The sequence below is a fragment of the Trichechus manatus genome, unplaced genomic scaffold (assembly GCF_000243295.1).
Source record: "Trichechus manatus latirostris isolate Lorelei unplaced genomic scaffold, TriManLat1.0 scaffold00236, whole genome shotgun sequence".
In the NCBI taxonomy this organism is placed as follows: domain Eukaryota; kingdom Metazoa; phylum Chordata; class Mammalia; order Sirenia; family Trichechidae; genus Trichechus; species Trichechus manatus.
The window spans coordinates 418,389-438,754 of NW_004444172.1; positions in this window are offsets into that span (position 1 = coordinate 418,389).

Here is a 20,366-nt window from a genome sequence, read left to right on the forward strand (position 1 = left end):
AGCCAGGCCTGAGCTACAGTTTGTGCATATCCCAGAGTAAGTAAGCTAAAAAGGAATTCTAAAGTCTCAGAATTTGATCAGGATTATATTGTGCATAAATAGCGAGATCTCCTGATGCCATAAATGGAAACTTCAAATACAAATGAAAATTGATCATCCAATAAAGACAGCAAATGAAATAGATAAAATATGGACTTTAGAAATAAATGTTACCTGGATACTTGGGCACTCTTTGAGGAAAAACGGTAAATTTTTGTTAGTACTATATACCACAGTAGAAAAGACTCCAAATGGTGCACTACTTTAAATATTTTAGAAAATCAAACGATAAAATAACTCTTAGAGAAAGATTTTTTATAATATAATTTTGGAGTAATAAAGATTTCTAGTTATGACCCAAAATTTAGAATGTAGGATACAAAAGATTGATAAAAGTTCAACTATGTGAAATTAAATAGCTCTGCATGTTAAAAATAAATAAGCACCAAAGGTAATGCCAAAACATACTCAGTAAAGGGGGGGAAAATAATTATAAATCATATCTCAGATAAAGTGCTAATTTCTCTTATAAATAAAGTATGCTTAATTATCAAGGAGAAGTGAAAAATACAAATAGAAAAATGGACCAAACATATAAGATAATACTTCACATAAAAAGGGAGTAAAATCATCCCTTAAACATATGAAAATATATACAACATCATAAAAAAAAGAGTGATATTTTAAACTGCACAGAATTTAGTTTATAAAAAATGAACAATTTCTTGGGAAAACATGCATGTTTTATATACTTCTTGGAAAAGTGACAAATAGTTCAAGTCCTGTGGAGAGGAATTAGCTACCATTCACTAATATTACAGTTGTATCTAGTCTTTGGTGGCACAAATGGTTTGCACACTGCTAGTAAGCTAAAGATTGGCGGTTCGAATCCACCCTGCTACATAGTCAAAGAAAGATCTGGTGATCTGCTTCTCTTAAGTGTACATCAAGAAAACCCTATAGAGCAGTTCTACTCTGTAACACTTGCAGTCTCCAGGAGTCAATGTTGACTTGACAGCGTTGGATTTTTTTTGGTTATTTAGTCTTTGAATCATTACATCATGCACACATATGAAATGATCTGCTAAGTCTATATTTCAGCATTGTTTGCAATTGCAAAAGATTGTAAGCAAGTTAAGTTTGACTCATTATCTGGGTTGTCTTTATCGGACTTAATGAATATTCAATTTAATATTCGCATCACTCTTTTCTTTCACAGCAATTTGATGCCTCTAAAAATGATTTTTTAAAGTGTATCCAGATTTTTCCAGTGGTTGAAGCAGGAACATTGGCTTTCTGTGAACCACTGAATCTTAACCAGAAATAGAACTTCTTTCTTTGTTTTAAATGTTGGAAACTGTATACGATTTGGTTTTTAGTCTGTTCATTCCTAAACAGTTTGGTTTATCTTCTTCAAATTGCTTTATTTGACTAAATGAAAATATAAGTTGCTATTTTACAAGGGACATGTAGGGAGTTAAAAGTAAAGCCAATTGATGGGAAGATAATTTCAAGACAGATAACTGACAAAGGGATCATATACCTTATACAAAAGAAAATGTCTAATAAATAAGACTAAAGAAAATAATTCAAAATAAAATTGATGAAATGACACCTGAAGACACTTTACAAAAGAGAAAATCCCTAAACATATTACAATGGATCCTACGGCAATAATCATAAACATCAAAATTGAAACTGCAGTGACATATGCTACATTAAGCTAAAGGGTAGAAATCATAAAGGATGATAATACTGAGTGCTGGTCAGGAAGTGGAACATCACAGTGGAGCTTTCAGACATTGCTATTATAAGTAGAAATTGCTACATCCACTTTGAAAAATTATTTGAGAGCTAAATAAATGCCCGTTGCTTTTAGGAGTAGATGCCACTCTAATGAGTTCCTGTGTGCAGTGTAACGGTGTACATGTCCCAAAATAGAAACATCTCAAATGTCCAGCACAGTAGAATGTATTTTTAAAAACTCTTAGTATTTATACCATGAAATAATAAATAGAAACAAAATCGAACAAACTGCAAATATATGCAATAGGAATATTTATAAAAATAAAATATTCATCAACAAAATTAAAACATAGAATACACAGTGCATGACTTCTTTTACAGAAAATTTGCCAAGAGTAGGTATCAATATGTATTTTTTGACAGGCATAGTTACATAGTGAACATATATAGAAAAGTACATGCATGAGTATCATAAAAGTCACACTTATGGTTATTGCTGAGACAGGAGGGAGGTGTGATCAGGAGATTGCTGGTAATTGGCTTCTAGAATGCTGATAATGTTTTGGAGCCCTGGTGGTAGAGCGGCAAGACTACATCTTATATACTTTGGACATTTTGTCAGGAGGGACCAGACCCCGGGGAAGGACATTGTCTTAGGCTGGGTTCTCTAGAGAAGCAAAACCAGTAAGGTGTATAAATATACATATAGAGAGAGATTATATCAAGGAAACAGCTCACGTGACTGTAGAGGCTAGACTGTCCCAAGGCCGTGTATCAGGGTAGAGGCCTTTCCCAAGTCACGCAGCTGCAGAAGCTGGCAAGCCCAAGATTGGAAGGTCAGAGAGCAGGGCTCCCACTCACAGGCTGTGCAGATCGACGAATCCCAGGTTCGGCAGATAAGCTGATAGCTCAAGTCCCAAGAACGGGAGATGAGACGACAGGAAGCAGCCGCAGGATCCAGAGAGAGCAAAAAGCCAGAAAGTCTGCTTATATACAGATACGGGCCACACCCCCATGGAGACTCCCTTCCATCTGATTGGCTACTCACAGTATATTCAATCAAGGGAGTGATTACATTAAAACACGGAGAATCATGGCCCAGCCAAGTTGACACACAATCTTATCCATCACAGACGTCATGCTTGGTAAAGTATAGGGTCAGTGAAAAACAGGGAGACCCTCAAGGAGATGGACTGAAACAGTGGCTGCAACAATGCGCTCAAGCGTAACAATGATTGTGAGCATGGCACAGGACCCAGCGGTGTTTCATTGTGTAGTACCTCGGGTCGCTATAAGTCACAACTAACTCAACGGCACCTAACAACAACAACAAGAACAACAGGCTGTTTTGATTACAGTGGCTGTATAGTATGTTTTAATATAGAGGAGGAGGATGCCTCCTGCTTTGTTCTTTCTTCAATATTGCTTTCTCTATTCAGGTTTCTTTCTTTTACATGTGAAGTTTGTCATTAACTTTTATATTTCAGTTAAGAATGTTGTTAAAATTTATTTTCAGTTTGCATTGTATAGGAAGATAACTTTTGGTAGAATTGACATTTTCACTATATCAAGTTTTCCAATTCATGAGCATGACATATATTTTTCTTTTCGTATGTCTCTTTTAGTCTCTTGTAGTAGTATTTTATTATTTTCATTGTGTAAGTCTTTTATGTCCCCCGTTAGGTTAATTGCTACTTATTTTATTTATTTAGGGGCTATTACAAATGGTATTGTTTCCTAGAATTTTTTTCCATAATAGTCTTTGTTAGGATAGAGAAATGCAACTGATTTTTATGTGTTGATTTTGTACCCTGCAATGTTGCTGAATTCTTCTCTTAGTTCCAGCAGTTTTCTTGTGGACTCTTTAGGGTCTTGTATGTATAGGAGCATGCCATGTGCAAATAGAGGTATTTTTCTTCTTCCTTTCCAATTTGGATACCTGTTATTTCTTTTTCTTGTCTTATTTGTCTAGCTAGGTCTTCCAGTTCAATGTTGAGTAAGAGTGGTGATAATAGGGATCCTTATCCAGTTTCTGTTCTCAAAGGTAAGTCGCTCATCCTTTCTCCCCTGATTATAATGTTAGCAGATTTTTGCATATATGCCATCAACTATGTTGAGAAATTTCCTTTCTATTTCTCTGTTACTGAGAATTTCTATCAGGAAAGGTGTTGCATTTTATCAAATGCCTTTTCTGCATCAATTGATGTGACCATATGGTTCTTTCCTTTGTTTTATTTAAGTCACGGATTATACTGATTGATTTTCTAATGTAGAAACATGCTTATTAGCCGAGTATGAATCCCGCTTGATCATGGTGTATGATTTATTTAATATGTTACTAAAGTCTTTTGGCCAGAATTTTTTTGAAATTATTTGCTTCTATGTCCATAAAGGATATTAGTATGTAATTTTATTTTTTTGTGATATCTTTGCCTGATTTAGGTATCAGGGATATACTGGCTTTATTGAAAGAGTTCAGTAGTGTTCCTTTCTGTCATATGTTTCTGAAGAGATTGAGTAGTATTGGTATCAATCTTTCTCTGAATATTTGCAAGAATTCTCCAGTGTAGGCATCTGGTCCTGGGCTACTTTTTTATTGACAGTGTATTGATGACATTTTCAATCTCTTCTTTTGTAATGGGACTGTGAAGGCCACTGCACAATCCATGCTTCAGTAACCCAGCCAAATGACTATCAGATACTTGCCTAACCTCTCGTACTGAAACATTGATGAAGAATCTGTGCTTGGTGGACCCATATCAGTAAACTCAGACTGATCCATCTTTATGTTCCTTGCACCATCATCCCACATCCTTAATAGCCATTTCCACACATATTCCACAGGTTTCTGTTTATACATATTAGAAAATTCAAGCAGTTCTTTTGAAGTGTAGTGTACCTCGTCCTGGGTCACACTTTGTGACTTCACCTTTTGGGGCTTGCTGGGACTTCAGTCTAGGGATAGTTCTGTACACAGTAGATTATCAAAAACTTTACTAGGTGGTAACACCAACTGAAGCTGCTATTCCAGATGTAGTTTCATTGTTTGAGCAAATTAATACATCTCCTGGTACCTGGCATACAGCTATTGATCCAGCTAATGCCTTTTTCCATACCTATTTTGAATTACCATCAGAAGTAATTTGCCTTCAGCTGGTAAGGCCAGCAATACACCTTCACTTAATTACTTCAAGTCTACCAACTCTCCAGCCCTATATCATAATTTAGTCAGCAAGCACCTTGATTGCCTTTTTTTCCACATGACGTCACATTGGTCCATTACATTGATGACATTATGCTGACTGGACCTAGTAAGGAAGAAGTGTCAATGACTCTGGACTTATTGGTAAAACATTTGTATGCTAGAGAATGGGAAATTAAATCCACAAAAATTCAGGCACCTTCCAACTTAGTGAAATTCTTAGTGGTCCAGTGGTGTGAGGCATGTCGAGATATTCCTTCTAAAGTGAAGGATAAGTTATTGCATCTGACTCCTCCCACAACTAAAAAAGAAGCACAACGCCTCATGGCCCTCTTTGGATTTGGAGAAAACACATTCCTCATTTGAGTGTGCTACTTCGGCCTACTTACCAACTAGAAAAGCTGCTAGTTTTGAATGGGGCCCAGAACAAGAGAAGGTTCCGCAACAGGTTCAGGCTGGTATGCAAACTGCTCTGTCCCTTGGGCCATATGATCCAGCTAATCCAATGATGGTTAAGTGTCAGTGGCAGACAGAGATACTGTTTACAGTCTTTGGCAGGCCACTATTTGTGAATTACAGAGTAACCCTTATTAATTTGGAGCAAAGCACTGCCATTCATTGCAGATACCTACTCTTCTTTGGACAAACAGCTATTGGCTTGTTACTGGGCCTTAGTAGAAACTGAACATTTAACCATGCAGCCTAAGCTGCCCATCATGAACTGAGTGTTGTTTGACCCACAGAATGATAAATTTGGACATACACAGCAGCACTCCATCATTAAATCAGAAGTTGTACATACAAGGTTGGATCTAAGCAGGATCTGAAGGCATAAGTAAGTAGCGTGAGGAAGGGCCCAAATGCCATGGTCTCCACTCCTATCACATTACATTTCATCTTGCAGTCTGCCTATGTCATCATGGGGAGTTCCTTATTATCAGTAGATTGAGGAAGAGAAAACTTGTACCTGGTTTACAGATGATTCTGGTGGATATGCAAGCACCATTCGAAGGTGCACAGCTTCAGTACTACAACCCCATTCTGACACCTTTTTGAAGGACAGTGGTGAAGAAAACTTCTCGCAATGGACAGAACTTCAAGCAGTGCACCTGGTTGTTCACTTTGCTTGGAAGGAGAAATGGCCAGATGTGCAACTGTATACTGACTCATGGGCTGTGGCCAATGGTTTGGCTTGATGGTCAGGGACTTGGAAGGAACATGATTGGAAAATTGGAGACAAGGATTTATGGGGAAGAGGTATGTGCATAGAACTCTCACAATGGGCCAGAGAAGTGAAGATATTTGTGTCTCATGTGAATGCTCACTGAAGGGTGACCTCAGCACAGGAGAATGTTAACAATGAAGTGGATAGGATGACACATTCTGTGGAAACCTCTCATCCTTTTTCCCCAGCTACTCCCATCATTGCTCAGTGGGCTCATGAACAAAGTGGCCATGGTGGCAGAGATGGAGGTTATGCATGGGTCCAGCATCATGGAATTCCACTCACCGAGGCCGACTTGGCTACAACCACTGTGAAGTGCCCAATCTGCCAGCAGCTGAGACCAACACTGAGTCCTCAGTATGGCACCATCCCTCAAGGTGATCAGCCATCAACCTGGGGCAAGTTGATTACATTGCACCACTTCTATCATGGAAAGATGTTTTTTCTTCTTATTGGAATAGACACTTACTCTGGATATGGATTTGCCTTCCCTGTAAGCAATGTTTCTGCCAGAACTACTGTCCTTAGACTTACAGAATGCCTTATCCACTGTCATGGTAGCCCACACAGCATTGCATCAGATCAAGGGAGTAACTACACAGCAAGTGAACAACTGCAGTGGGCCCATGCTCATGGAATTCACTGGTCTTACCATATTCCCCATCATCCTGAAGCAGCTGTCTTGATGGAATGATGGAATGACCTTCTAAACACACACTTACAGTGCAAGCTAGGTGGCAATACCTTGCAGGGTTGCGGCAATGTTCACTAGGAGGCTATATATGCTGTAAACTAGCATCCAATATATGGTGCTCTTTCTCTCAGAACCAGAAATCATGGGCCTAGAAATCAAGGGGTTAAAATGGGAGTGGCACTACTCAGTATTACCCCTAGTGGCCCCTTCACAAGATTTTGCTTCCTGTCTCCATGACCTTATGCTCTGCAGGTCTTGAGGTCTTAGTTCCAAAGGGAGGATTCCTGCAATCTGGAGAAACATCACTGATTCAATTGAACTGGAAGCTAAGTATGCCACCTGCTCATTTTGGGCTCCTTATGCCTCTGGATCAACAGGTAAGGAAGTGAGTTCCCATACTGGCTGGTGTTATTGATCCTACCAAGAGAAAAATGAAACAGGACCCACACTTCACACTGTACAAAAAAACTAACTTAAAGTGGATCAAAGACCTATATATAAATTCTAAAATGATAATGATCATGGAAGAAAAAATAGGGACAATGCTAGGAGCGCTAATACATGGCATAAATAGTATACAAACCATCACTAACATGCACAAACACCAGAAGAGAAACTAGATAACTAGGAGCTCCTAAAAATCAAACACTTAATGCTCATCCAAAAACTTCACCAAAAGAATAAAAAGATAATCTACTGACTGGGAAAAATTTTTTGGCTATGCCATATGTGATCAGTGTCTAATCTCTAAAATCTATAAGACACTGCAACAACTCAACAAGAGATAGATAAATAATCCAATTAAAAATGGGCAAAGGAAAAGAACAGACACTTCACCAAAGAAAATTTCAGGCAGCTAACAGACATATGAGTAAATGCTCAAGATTGTTAGCCATTAGAGAAATGCAAATCAAAACTACAATAAGATACTGTCTCTCCCTAACAAGGCTAGCACTAACCTAAAAAACACAAAGTAACAGATGTAGGAGAGGTTGTGGAGTAATTGGAAAACTTATGCAGTGCTGGTGGGAATATAAAATGGTACAACCATTTTGGAAAACCATTTGAGGCTTCCTTAAAAAGCTAGAAACAGAAATACCATACAATCCAGCAATCCCACTCCTAGGAATATACCCAAAATAATAGACATATGATTATCCATACTCATTGCAGCACTATTCACAATAATAAAAAGATGGAAATCACCTAAACGGATGGATGAACAAATTATGGTACACACACACAAGGTAATACTATTCAATGATAAAGAACAATAATGAATAATCAAAATATCTCACAACATGGATGAATCTGGACAGCATAATGCTAAGTTACTTTAGTCAGTCAGAAAAGGACAAATATTGCATGAAACCACTATTATAAGCACTCAAGAAAAGGGTTAAACACAGAGAAAAAGCATGCTTTGATGGTTATGAGGATGGGGAGGGGGAAGGATGGGAACTCACTAGGAAGTAGACAAGGATCAATTTTGGTGAAGGCAAGGACAACACACAATACAGGGGAGGTCAGCACAACAGGACCAATGCAAAAGCTAAAAAGTTCCCTGAACACATTCAAACACTTTGAGAGACAGAGCAGCTGGGACTGGAGACTGGAGACCATAATTTCTGGGGACATCTAAGTCTATTGGCATAACAGAGTTTATCAAGAAAATGCTCTACGTCACACTTTGGTGAGTGCCATCTGGGATCTTAAAAGCTTGCGAGCAGCCATCTAAGATAAACCAATTGGTCCCATCCCACTTGGAGCAAAGAAGAATGAAGAACAGCAAAGACACAAGGAAAACATTAGCCCAAAGGACTAAAGCAACACATGAACCAGAGACTCTATCAGCCTGAGACAAGAAGAACTGCATGTTGCATGGCTACCACCAATGACCGCCCTGACAGGGAACCCAACAGAGAATCCCAGACAGAGCAGGAGAAAAATGTAGAACAGAACTCAAATTAACGAAAGAAGACCAGACTTAATGTGCTGAGAGAGACTGGAGGAACCCCAAAATTATGGCCCCCAGATGCACTGTTAAACCAGAGCTGAAACCGTTATGGAAGTCTACTCTTCAGACAAAGATTAGACAGGAGTATTAAAAAACAAAAAAAATACAGGTGAGGAATGTGCTTCTTAGTTCAATCAGATATACAAGGCCAAATGGGCAGCTCCTGTCCAAAAGCAGGATGAGAAAGCAGGAAGGGACAGGAACTGGTTGAATGGACACAGGGAACCAGGGGTGGAAGGGGGGAGCGTGCTGTCACATTGTGGGAATTGTAACTAATGTAACAAAACAATATGTGTATAAATTTTTGTATGAGAAATTAACTTGAGTTGTAAACTTTCACCTAAAGCACACACGCCAAAAGGGTGAGTTGCGAGAATATTGTAAAGTCAGTTATGTGTTTGCCGTTCTTTTATCATTAAGCACAACTTAAAGTCAAACAACAATATCAGTATTGAGTCCCTAAATGTAGACTTCTACTTCCTCAATCTGACTGAGATACTGTCCAATAGGACGTTTTTAATATATATTTTTCTGACACCACCTGAGACCCAGTGAATGAGAATGCATCATTTCTGTATTAACACAGAGATCACTGTGAAGCATGCAAAAGATTGAACATCATAAAATAGGCAAAGTTTAATTGATTTAAGAAGGGAGCTGTATAGCGCAAGTGGTTTGCAACCAGCTGCTAGTGTAAAGGTTGACAGATTGAACCCATCCTCTTCGCTCTGCAGAAGAAAGGCCTGGCTATCAGCTTCTGTAGATTACCTCCAAATTAACCTTATGGAGCACGGTTCTAGTCTGTGACACATAAATTTGCCATGAGTCGTGCTCTGACTTGATGACAGCTGACATGAATAATAACAACAATTGACTTAGATCACACTCAAAAAAGAGTGAACAATATATATGAAAAGTGTTTGGAAATAGAGTATAAATGAAGAAATACTTATTTGGATTACATTGAGTGTGAAAGCAGTTTGGTGATGATTAATTAACTTCCTAATTGCCTCCATGATAACTTTGTTCCTAAGGCTTCAGTTAAGGGAAGATGCTAAGAAAACTATTTAATCACAAATGTGATCATAATTACAGATATAACAATGTAATATGATAAACTAAATCAATGGTAGATGTGCTCTTTACAACATACTAATTTTCACAAAAACTCTGTAAGGTTTATATATATATAGGCAAATATAAAAAATAACATTGAATGGTTAAATAATTTTCTAAGTCAAACCAAAACTTAAGTGATGAAGGCTTAACTCAAATCCAGGCCTAGAAACAGAACATCCGTAAAAACCAAAAATACCAAACCTGCTCTGTCCATTCAATTCAAACTCATAGTGACCCTATAGGACAGAGTAGAACTGCCACAGGGTTTTCCAAGGAGCAGCTGGTGGATTTGAACTTCTGACCGCTTGGTTAGCAGCCATAGCTTCTAATCACTGTGCCGCTAGGGATCCAGAATAGGCATAGTGAGTTAAAATCCCTGCATGTGTGTGAACTAGGAAAAATTATGCAAACTCTTTGTGTCTCGGTTTTTTTCATCTATAAAATAATGTGAGGGCATTAACACTTTATACACACAAACACACATGTATATATGTATACATACACATGCATATATATGTATTCCAAATACATATATACACATATAACATATACATTGGGGCCCTCAAAGTACATCTTTCCTTCTCAACACCTGAAACAGTCCTTCTGCAGTAGATTTGGCCACACAATATACTGTTTGATTTCTTTACTGCTGCTTCCATAGGCGTTTATTGTGGATGCCAAGTTAAAAAAAAAAATTGTACATCTATATATGTATATATATTTGCATATTGCAAACCTAGTTTTTAAAATGGATGTCACAACTGTATGGAGACACATAGAAATGAATGATATGGCTTAAGCTAAGTGATATAACAGATTATACATTACAACCGACTAAATTAAATCAACCCAAGCAAAGGTTCTTATTGAGGGAGTGCACTCCACAACAAAATTATTTAATTACTATTGGAATGATTTGCTATCTGCTGATACATATATTACTTAGATACTTGGAGCAGAAAGTTCTGACAACATTAAAAGTGATTGTAAACTTGGAAATAACTGTCACTGTATGGAGAGAGAAGGTGTCTTACTAATCTAGTGCTACTGTAACAGAAACACCACAAGTGTTGGAAACCCAATGAGGCAGTTATTCTCTATGCTATATGGTCATTATGAGTCGGATTCCACTCAAAGTCAGTGTGTTTGGCTTTATTTAACAATATTCTGATTCAGATAGACATTAATCAATGTCAATATCCCCAATCTATCCTAAACCTCAGCTATGTTTGTATTTGCAATATAAGTTAGAAGCATAAACACTGACACTAATTCAATATCAACTTAAAACTTTACATTGTTTTAGAAATTCTTTAACGTAAAAGTATTATTTTCTTTAAAATAAATGTTTCTTGGATTCTTAAATGGTTGTAAATTTATTTCATGGTTATTTTACTTCAAATATCTTTCTAAAATATCATCAGAAGTAAAATACATAAATATAATGCTTATTGGCTACAAAGTCTTTGCTGGAATCGAAGTTTTCCTATAATATTGCTTAGGATTCTTACAAAAACAGCAGTTTTTCAAGGTTTCAGTGTTACAAAATAATGTAATTTCACTATTTAAAATCATGGTTTAAGGCAAATCATATTTAACAGAGTAAGAAATATAAAGGAGTTGTTTTAACAAAATAGCACATTTACCCCTCTGTATTAAATATTAATTTTAATAATATCATGAACTAAAGTTGAATATTAATATAAAACATTTCATATTTACCTTTCTTCATTTAGAAAATAGGAGGCCTGGTCGCACAGTGGTTAAAGTGCTTGACTCCTACCCAAAATGTCTGCTAGAACCCATCATATGCTCTGTGGGAGAAAGTGGTGGCAGTCTGCTTCCTTAAAGATTTACAGCCTTGGAAACCTGATGGGGCAGTTTTACTCTGTCCGGGAAGGTCGCTTGGGGTCAGAATCTACTTGACTGCAGTGGGTTTGGGTTTTGGTTTGTTGGTGATAATCTTGTTTCCTCCTCACTGAAGAGGGTTTTCATATCTAAGTATTTAAATTACTTTGGCTAAAACAACTTGTTTCATCAATGGTATTCAATCTACCTTTAGAACAGTCTATTCATTTGAACATAGAGTGTTCTTTAAATACAAAATAGTTATCTCTATACCCTGGGATCTCTTCCACCCGACACAGTTACATTTCTAATTAAACAAATCTCCTTGGCATTCTCTGATTTGGTTTATTTACTTATTTTCCCAGATAGCTCTCACTCTACCCAAAATACTCTTCCTCTGTAGCCTCTCAATGGAACAGAATGTGCAGAAAGTTTTATTTCTTAGACTTGAACACAGTCCTGATTGCCCTTAACTGAGCAATACCGTTGGAGACCATCCAAAATTGGCACAAATCCAATCCTCACCTTATCTATTATGACTGGGTTATATGGACTCTCTGTTCCTATTAGACTGAGCTGCTGTCTCATTTTCCTCAAGTTAGTTTGCTTATTTTCTCCTCTGAAATGGGTTTCTTGATCCAAATTCAGAGGCTGGCCTCTGTAAGAATTGTCATAAATGTTCTGATGACAAAGAATATTTTTACCTACAAATCATATAGCATATAATTTATTTCTTCAACACTTCCTGGCAAACCAAGAACAGGCTGTTGGATATACTAAATCCAGTTCAAAAGTTTTTTTTTTTTTTTTTTTCGCTGTGAGATTAACCCCAACAGGGGCGACTTTTTCTTTTCCTTGCAGCATTCTACCATCTTTCCGCAACTTCATTCCCTCTGTGAACCCTCTTTTAAGGTGTAGATCCTATTAAACTTCACTGAGGATAAAATAAAATTCTGGTATAATTTCAGCTGAGATGACAGATAAGATTCCAGGAAAATAGTCGTGCTATTATTATAAAATACTTCCCCTTTAAGACTTCAAACCTTAGTGACACTTAGGTTGTGTAATCTTGAAAATTGTGTGTCAACTTGGCTGGGTTATGATTCTCAGTGGCTTGGCAGTTATGGAGTATTTTGGCAGTCATATAATGATTTAATAACTGCTCTGATGACATCTGATATCATGTGATCATTTCCATGATGGGATCTGCTCTGAGTAGTCAATCAATTAAAACGGAGATTTGTAGGATTGTGAATTGTATCCAATATATGTAGACTTTCTGGCAAAACTCACTGGCTTTTGCACTGCCCTGGATCTAGTATTCGGCTCATCATCATCTGACCTCCAGTTCTTGGGACTGGGGCCAGCAGCCAGCCATCTCACCTACTGGACTTGGATTGTCGACCTTCGCCATTGTGAGCCAGCATGCTGTCATCTGACCTATGGATCTTGGGTTCATCATGCCCTGATGCTGACCCAGGGATTTGGGACTGGCCAAGAAAAGCAAGTGCATCATTATAAGAAAGGTCAAACTTGTGGTTATTGCTGTGCTCGAATACTCCTTTTCACTTTGGTTGTGCTGCTGTCACTACATTCACATTCGGTGCCACTTGTCCCATCAGCAAAAAAGATTTACAAGTCTCTCTGATCTAAGTGTACTTTCCCCTTTCCCCTCTTCTCGCTGGTCACCTCCAAGGAACATTGGTCTCTCTGTATGTATCTATTCTTGTGTTCTTATAAAAGAGGAATCATACAATATTTGTCCTTACATGCCTGACTTAGTTCACTTAGTATTATGCCCTCCAGGCCAGTCTGTGTTATATTTCGAGGACTTATCTTTGTTTTTTATAGTTGTGGAGTTTACATTCTATGTATGTACCACAATTTACCTGTTCATTTGTTGATGGGCATTGCGATTGTTTCCATTTCCTTGCTATTGTGAATAAAGCAGCAATGAACATAGTTGTGACTGAAGTCTGTTGGCCAGAATTTAGTTGAAAAATTTTGCATCAGTTTTCTTATGGGATATTGGTCTGTAATTTCCTTTTTTTGTAATATCGTTGCGTGTTTTAGATATCAGCGTTATGATGACTTCATAGAAAGGGTTTGGTAGTGTTCTTTTCCCTTCAATGTTTTTGAAGAGATTGAGTAGGGATTGTTTCAAGTTTTCTCTGAATGTTTGGTAGAATTATCCAGTGTAGCCATCTGGTCCTGAGTTCTTTTTGGTTTTCTTGTCAGTTTCTTGATGACATCTTCAACCTCTACCTTATTAAACGGTCTGTGTAAATTTTCTCTCTACATTTGTGTTAGTTTGGGTAGGTAGTTGTTTCTAGGAATTTGTCCATTTCTTCTACATTGTCAAGTTTGTTGTAATGAAATTTTTCATTGTAATCAGTTATGATCTTCTTTATTTCTATTTGATAGGTTTTTATGTTAACAATTTCATTTCTTAAGTTGGTTATTTGACTCTTCTAGGGTTTTTTTTTTTTTCCAATTTAGCCAATGGTTTGTCTATTTTGTTGATCCTTTCAAAGAACCAGCTACTGTCTGTGTTGATTCTTTCTGTTGCTTTTCTATTTTCTATTTAGTTTATTTCTGCCCTGATCTTTATTATCCCTTTATTCTGGTAGCTTTGGGCTTCTTTTGCTCTCTCTTTTCTATTTGTTCAAGTTGTTGGTTTAAGTTAACGATTTTAGATCTTCTTTTTTATAATGTAGGCCCATATGGCTATGAATTTCTGTCCGACTACTGCTTTTGCTGTGTAACAAAACATTTTTATGCTGTATTTTCATTCACATTTGATTCTAGGAATTCTGTAATTTCAATTATGGTTTCTTCTATAACCTAATAATTTTTAGTAGTATACAATTTCGTTTCCATGTATTATTTATTTAATCCTTGCTTTTTCTTTTATTAATTTCCAGGTTCATGCCATTATGTTCGGAGAACATGCTTTGTTTTAAATCTTTCAAATTTGTTGAGACTTATTTTCTCCTGATATATGGTCTAGTCTGGAAAATGATCACTGTGCACTGGACAAGAATGTGTATTATTCTGATACTGAGTGGCGTGTTCTATTGATGTCTATTAGGCCCAAATGGTTTATGGTTTTATTTAAATTTACAATGTCTTTAGTGATCTTATTTTTAGATGTTCTGTCTATAATTGAAAGTGGTTTGTTGAAGTACTCTACCATTATTGTGGACTTGTCTATTTCTACTTTCCTGTTTGTCAGTATTTGTTTCATTTACTTGGGTGCATTGCTGTTAGGTACATATATATTTAGAATTGTTAGGTCTTCTTGCTGAATTGACAGTTTTATTATTATGTAATGTCCTTCTTCATTCTTGTAAGAGATTTTAATTTAAAATGTATTTTATCTGATATCAGTATGGCTAACTCTGAACTTCTTTGTTTATTGCTTGCATGGAATATTTTTTTCCATCCTTTTATTTTTAGGCTGTTCATATCATCGTGTTTTTTCTTTGTTTTTTTATTTTGTGTCTCTTGAGACTTGATAAGGACAATTATTTTATTTTCTAGATTATGTTTTCTATCTTCTGTCTGTTTGATTGTATTGTTGAGTGTTTCTCTTGATTTTTCTAAATCCGTTGCTTTATTCTTCAGTTCAAATAGTTCTTTCTTTATGTTTTCATTTTCATTGTTGAATCTTATTTTATTCCTCCATTTATTTTCTGATCTCTGCTAATTTGTATTCTGTGTGCTTTATATTTCTTGGAACATATTTAGCACCATAGTCTGAAAATTATCAATTCTTTGCATTATTCTGACTTTCATAGGAGAAATCTCCTCTTCAGGTTTTGCGATGCATTGGTTATTCTTACCTTGTGATTTTGCTTGTTTTACTAATTTTTGTTGAACTTGGACTTTTGTTATTATTATTATTATTTTAAACTATAAATTTGGTATTCTGGTTTTTGTGGCAAAATTTTCTGATTCGGAACCCTGTTTGCACTGTGGCCAACCTCCCAGCTGACAACCAGAAGGCCAGCACCTCCACTGACCGGCTACTTCATGGGGGAAAATATTGGCATCCCACCTCCACAAAGACTGACAGACCTGGGTACCCCTTGGGGCAGCGCATTCTGCCCCATAGGGTCTCTATGTGTCATAATCTAACCAACAACAGTGCATTTGTTGTCTTCTCCTGAGAAGCACTAGAGGGCACTCTTATCTTTAGGTGTTTTTTTCAGTGTTTAATCAGGAGTTCTGGAGGAGTAATCTTTGGAAATCATTACCCATGTGCAGGACAGGGAGTGTTTAGCTAGTCGCTGATGCTGACATAAACTGTGAGACTTGATTTTCCTGAGACAAAGCTAGGGGGCTCTCTATATCTTTCCCTCATAGGCACCCCTGCACAGATTCTCCCACAGTGCCCCCCTCTGGTCAGGGAGACTTCCATTTCCCTCTGTGTCATCTGTTAATCTGAACTATTCCCCTTGCTCCACTGCCAGTACAGATCCTCCAGGTCCTAGTGCCCATCTATCTTGGGCCTCATTGAGATTCAACGGCACAATCTTTCAGTGCCACAGTTTCCCTTCACACCCGCCTAATTGTAAGGACAATGAACTCCAATGGCCAAATTGTATTGTCTTATAAAAACTGGGCCACAGCTTCCTAAGATTAGTTGTCCTTCTGTGTTGCCCAATCCGGTTCCAACATGGTTGCAATGAGAACATGCTCCCAATGTTAGCAAGTAGGTTCTCCCACTTTCTGTGCCATCTCCACTCCTCCTGTCTCCTGCTTCTGGACTCACCCAGACTCTCCAACTTCTCAACTGTCTCCTGGAGTCCTCAGATCACAGTGTGTGCTAGTTTTTATTCATTGTTCAGTGTGTTAGTTGCTAGGGGAGGAAATGAGAGCATACACTTACTTGGCCATCTTGCTCAGCCACTCCTGCAATATATTTTATTTCAAAAAAGGTGAAGGCAGAGAGTTTGGCATTTTCTAAACTTTTCAAGAGTTAGATTTTTGTCTTTAATGTAATATAAAACTATTGGATATTTTTAAATATAGAAGTGAAAAAAACTATTTCTCTACTTTTTAAAAATCCCTACAGATAATCTAGGATTAATGGCTTGTAGGAAGTTAAGAAGGGAGACAAGTAGATTCCTTTGGTGAAAACTACTAAAGACCAACTTAATGACACTGATTGCTCAAAGAGAGAGCACATGTAAAAGTGGCTGTATTTTGGAGATATTTACGGATACTTGCAGCAGGGGATAGAATAACAAATAACTTTTATATCTTTGTTTATGCAACTGAGTACATATGAAAGTCATTTATTGATACGAAGAAGACTATGGAGAGAAAAATGTTTCTGGGTGAGTATGGGTCAGCAAAACATATACTGTATTAGTCGTCATTTTGATATCTCTGAGTTTTGGATATACGACTTGAAGTAAACTGAACTTTTTCTTGATATACAGTATTATTTTCAATACTTAATTGAAATATATTATGTTTATACTCAAAAAAATGAGCATGCATTTAGATAGTAGCTAAGATTTTTAACATTTCCCTCATTAACAATATGATAATATTTTCAAAATGCAAACCTCAACTTTTCCATTACTTAAAATAAAGTTGTTAAGGGGAAGTAGGAAGTGATATTTTATACAATTCCTGAATCAAAAGAGTTTGTTGTGAGGATACAGTAAAGGCAGTTATGATATATTTTGAGTTCTTTTATTATTAACCATAACTCAAAGTCAAACAATCATGAGTATTGAGTCACTAAATATAGACTTCTACTTCTCCATCCTGATTGATGCAGTGTCTCATGGGACATTTTTAAAATATATGTTTCTGACACCACCAGAGAGCTAGTGAATCAGAATACATCATTTCTATATTAACCCAGAGGTAACTGGAAAGCATACAAGAGACTGAAAATCATAGTACAGGCAATGGTATATTGACTTAAGAGGGAACCTAGATAGGAAAGATAGTTTACAATCATCTGATTCTGGAAAGGTTGCTGACTGAACCTACTCAGCGGCTCTGCAGAAAAAGCCTCCTTGTCTACTTCTGTAAAGATCATCACCAAATAAACCTTATGGAGCACAGTTCTACTCTCTAACACATTGATTCGCCATGAGTCGGGCTTTGAAGCCATGACAGCTAACACCAACAATAACAACTGACTTAAATCACACTCAAAAAGAGTGAACAATACACATGAAATTTTTTTGGAAATAGGGCATACATGAACAAACACTTATTTGGATTATATTGAGTGTGAAAGCAATTTGGTGATGATTAATTAACTGCCTAATTGTTTCCATGAAGTCTTTGTTCCTAAGGCTGTAGATAAGGGAAGATACTAAGGAAATTCCTTAATCACAAATGTGATCATAATTACAGATATAACAATGTCATATGATAAACTAAATCGGAGGTAGGTGTGCTGTTCACAATGCATTAATTTTCACAAAAACTCTGTAAGGTTATATGGAAGTCCTGGTGGCATAGTGGTTAACACTTCAGATGTTAACGGAAAGGTCAGCAGTTCAAATCCACCAGGTGCTCCCTGGAAACCCTATCGCACAGTTCTGCTCTGTCCTAAAGAGTTGCTATGAGTTGTAATCAACTCAACCGCAACGGGTTTGGTTTTTGGTTTATATATATATACATGTATGTGTGTATATGTATATTTATATATATACCCATGGCCGTTCCGTTGACTCCGACTCGTAGGGAACCTATATATATTTATGTATTTATACATATATATATAGTAAAATATAAAAAGTGACTTTGAAGGATTAAATACTTTTCCATGTCAAACAAAATCTTAAGTGATAAAGGCCTAACTCAAACCCACGTCTAAAATAGAACATGCGTGAAAACCAAAAATCCAAACCCATTGCCACTGAGTCGAGACTGACTCATAATGACCCTATAGGATAGAGTAGCACTGCCCTATAGGTTTTCCAAGGGGCGGCTGGTGGATTCAAACTGCCTACTTTGTTCAACAGCGCTCGTTGTTTGAGCGTTGTTCACCTCGTGTCTTGTCACTATTCCTTAAACAATAATGGATAACAACTATTTACATAGGATTTACGTTGTCTCAGGTATTATAAGTAATCTGGAGACGATTTAAAGTATAAGAAAAGTTGTGCGTGAGTTATATGCAAATATTGTGCTATTTTATATAAGGAACTTCAGCAGCCTCGGATTTTGGTATTCTTGGGAGTCCTGGAGCCTATACATCATGGATACTGAGGGAACACTGCATGATTTTAATTAATGCATATTGTAAACCTGCTTTTTAAAATGGGTGTCACAAATGTGTGGATACTCATGGAAATGAATGATAAGGTTTATGCTAAGTGATACAACAGATTATACATTATAACTGACGAAATTAAATTAACCCGAGCAAAAGTTCTTATTGAGGGAGAACACTGCAGAATGAAATTATAGAATTATTAATGGAACGATCTTCTGTCTGTTAATACATATATTAGTTAAGTAATTTGAGCAGAAACTCCTGACAACATTGCAAGTGATATTTAACTTGGAAATAATTTTCACTGTATGGAAAGACAAGGTGTCTTTTTATCTAGTGCTGCTATAACAGAAATACCACAAATATATAGCTTAACAAAGAGAAATTTATTGTTTCACACTCTAGGAGGCTAGAATTCCAAATTCAGTGTGACAGCTCTAGGGGAATCTTGCTCTCTCTGTTGGCTCTGTGTGTAGGTCCTTGTCACCAATCTTCCCCTGGTCTAGGAGCATCTCAGTGCAGGGAGCAGGCTACAGAGAATGCACTCTCATCAGGGTTCTTCATTCTCAGTCATAGGAGGTCCCCCTTCTCTCTGCTCACTTCTCTCTCTTATATCTCAAAATTGATTGACTTAAGATACAACCTAATGTTCTGGATTGAGTCCTGCCTTATTAACATAACTACCTCTACTCTTGCCTCATTAACATCATAGAGATAGGGTTTACAATACCTAGGAATATCATCAAAACAAACCTTTTGACTTCTACTCAATTCTGACTCATATGACAAAATGCTAGGCAATCACACAATACTGAAAATCATGGGGTACACAAGTTGACATACATTTTTGGGGAGATACAATTCAGTCCTTAACAAAAGGTATAGTTAAATGTATACATCTGTTGAAATGTGATTAAAACTACATAAGAAATCAATTCTTATACATGTACTTGATTCTTTAATGAGTGAATTATTTACACAGCAATTTTCTCAGAGCCATTATGACATCCTTGTTCCTTAGACTATATATCATGGGATTAAACATAGGAATTAGGATAGTGTAGAAAAGAGAAAGCACTTTTTCAGTTCCTTCTGAATGTCTGGTGTTGGGTCTTAAGTTTGTAATAATGCCTGATCCAAAGAATAACACCACAACCATCAGATGAGATGAGCAGGTGGAGAAGGCTTTGGCTCTACTTGTGGCTGATGGCAACTTCAGGA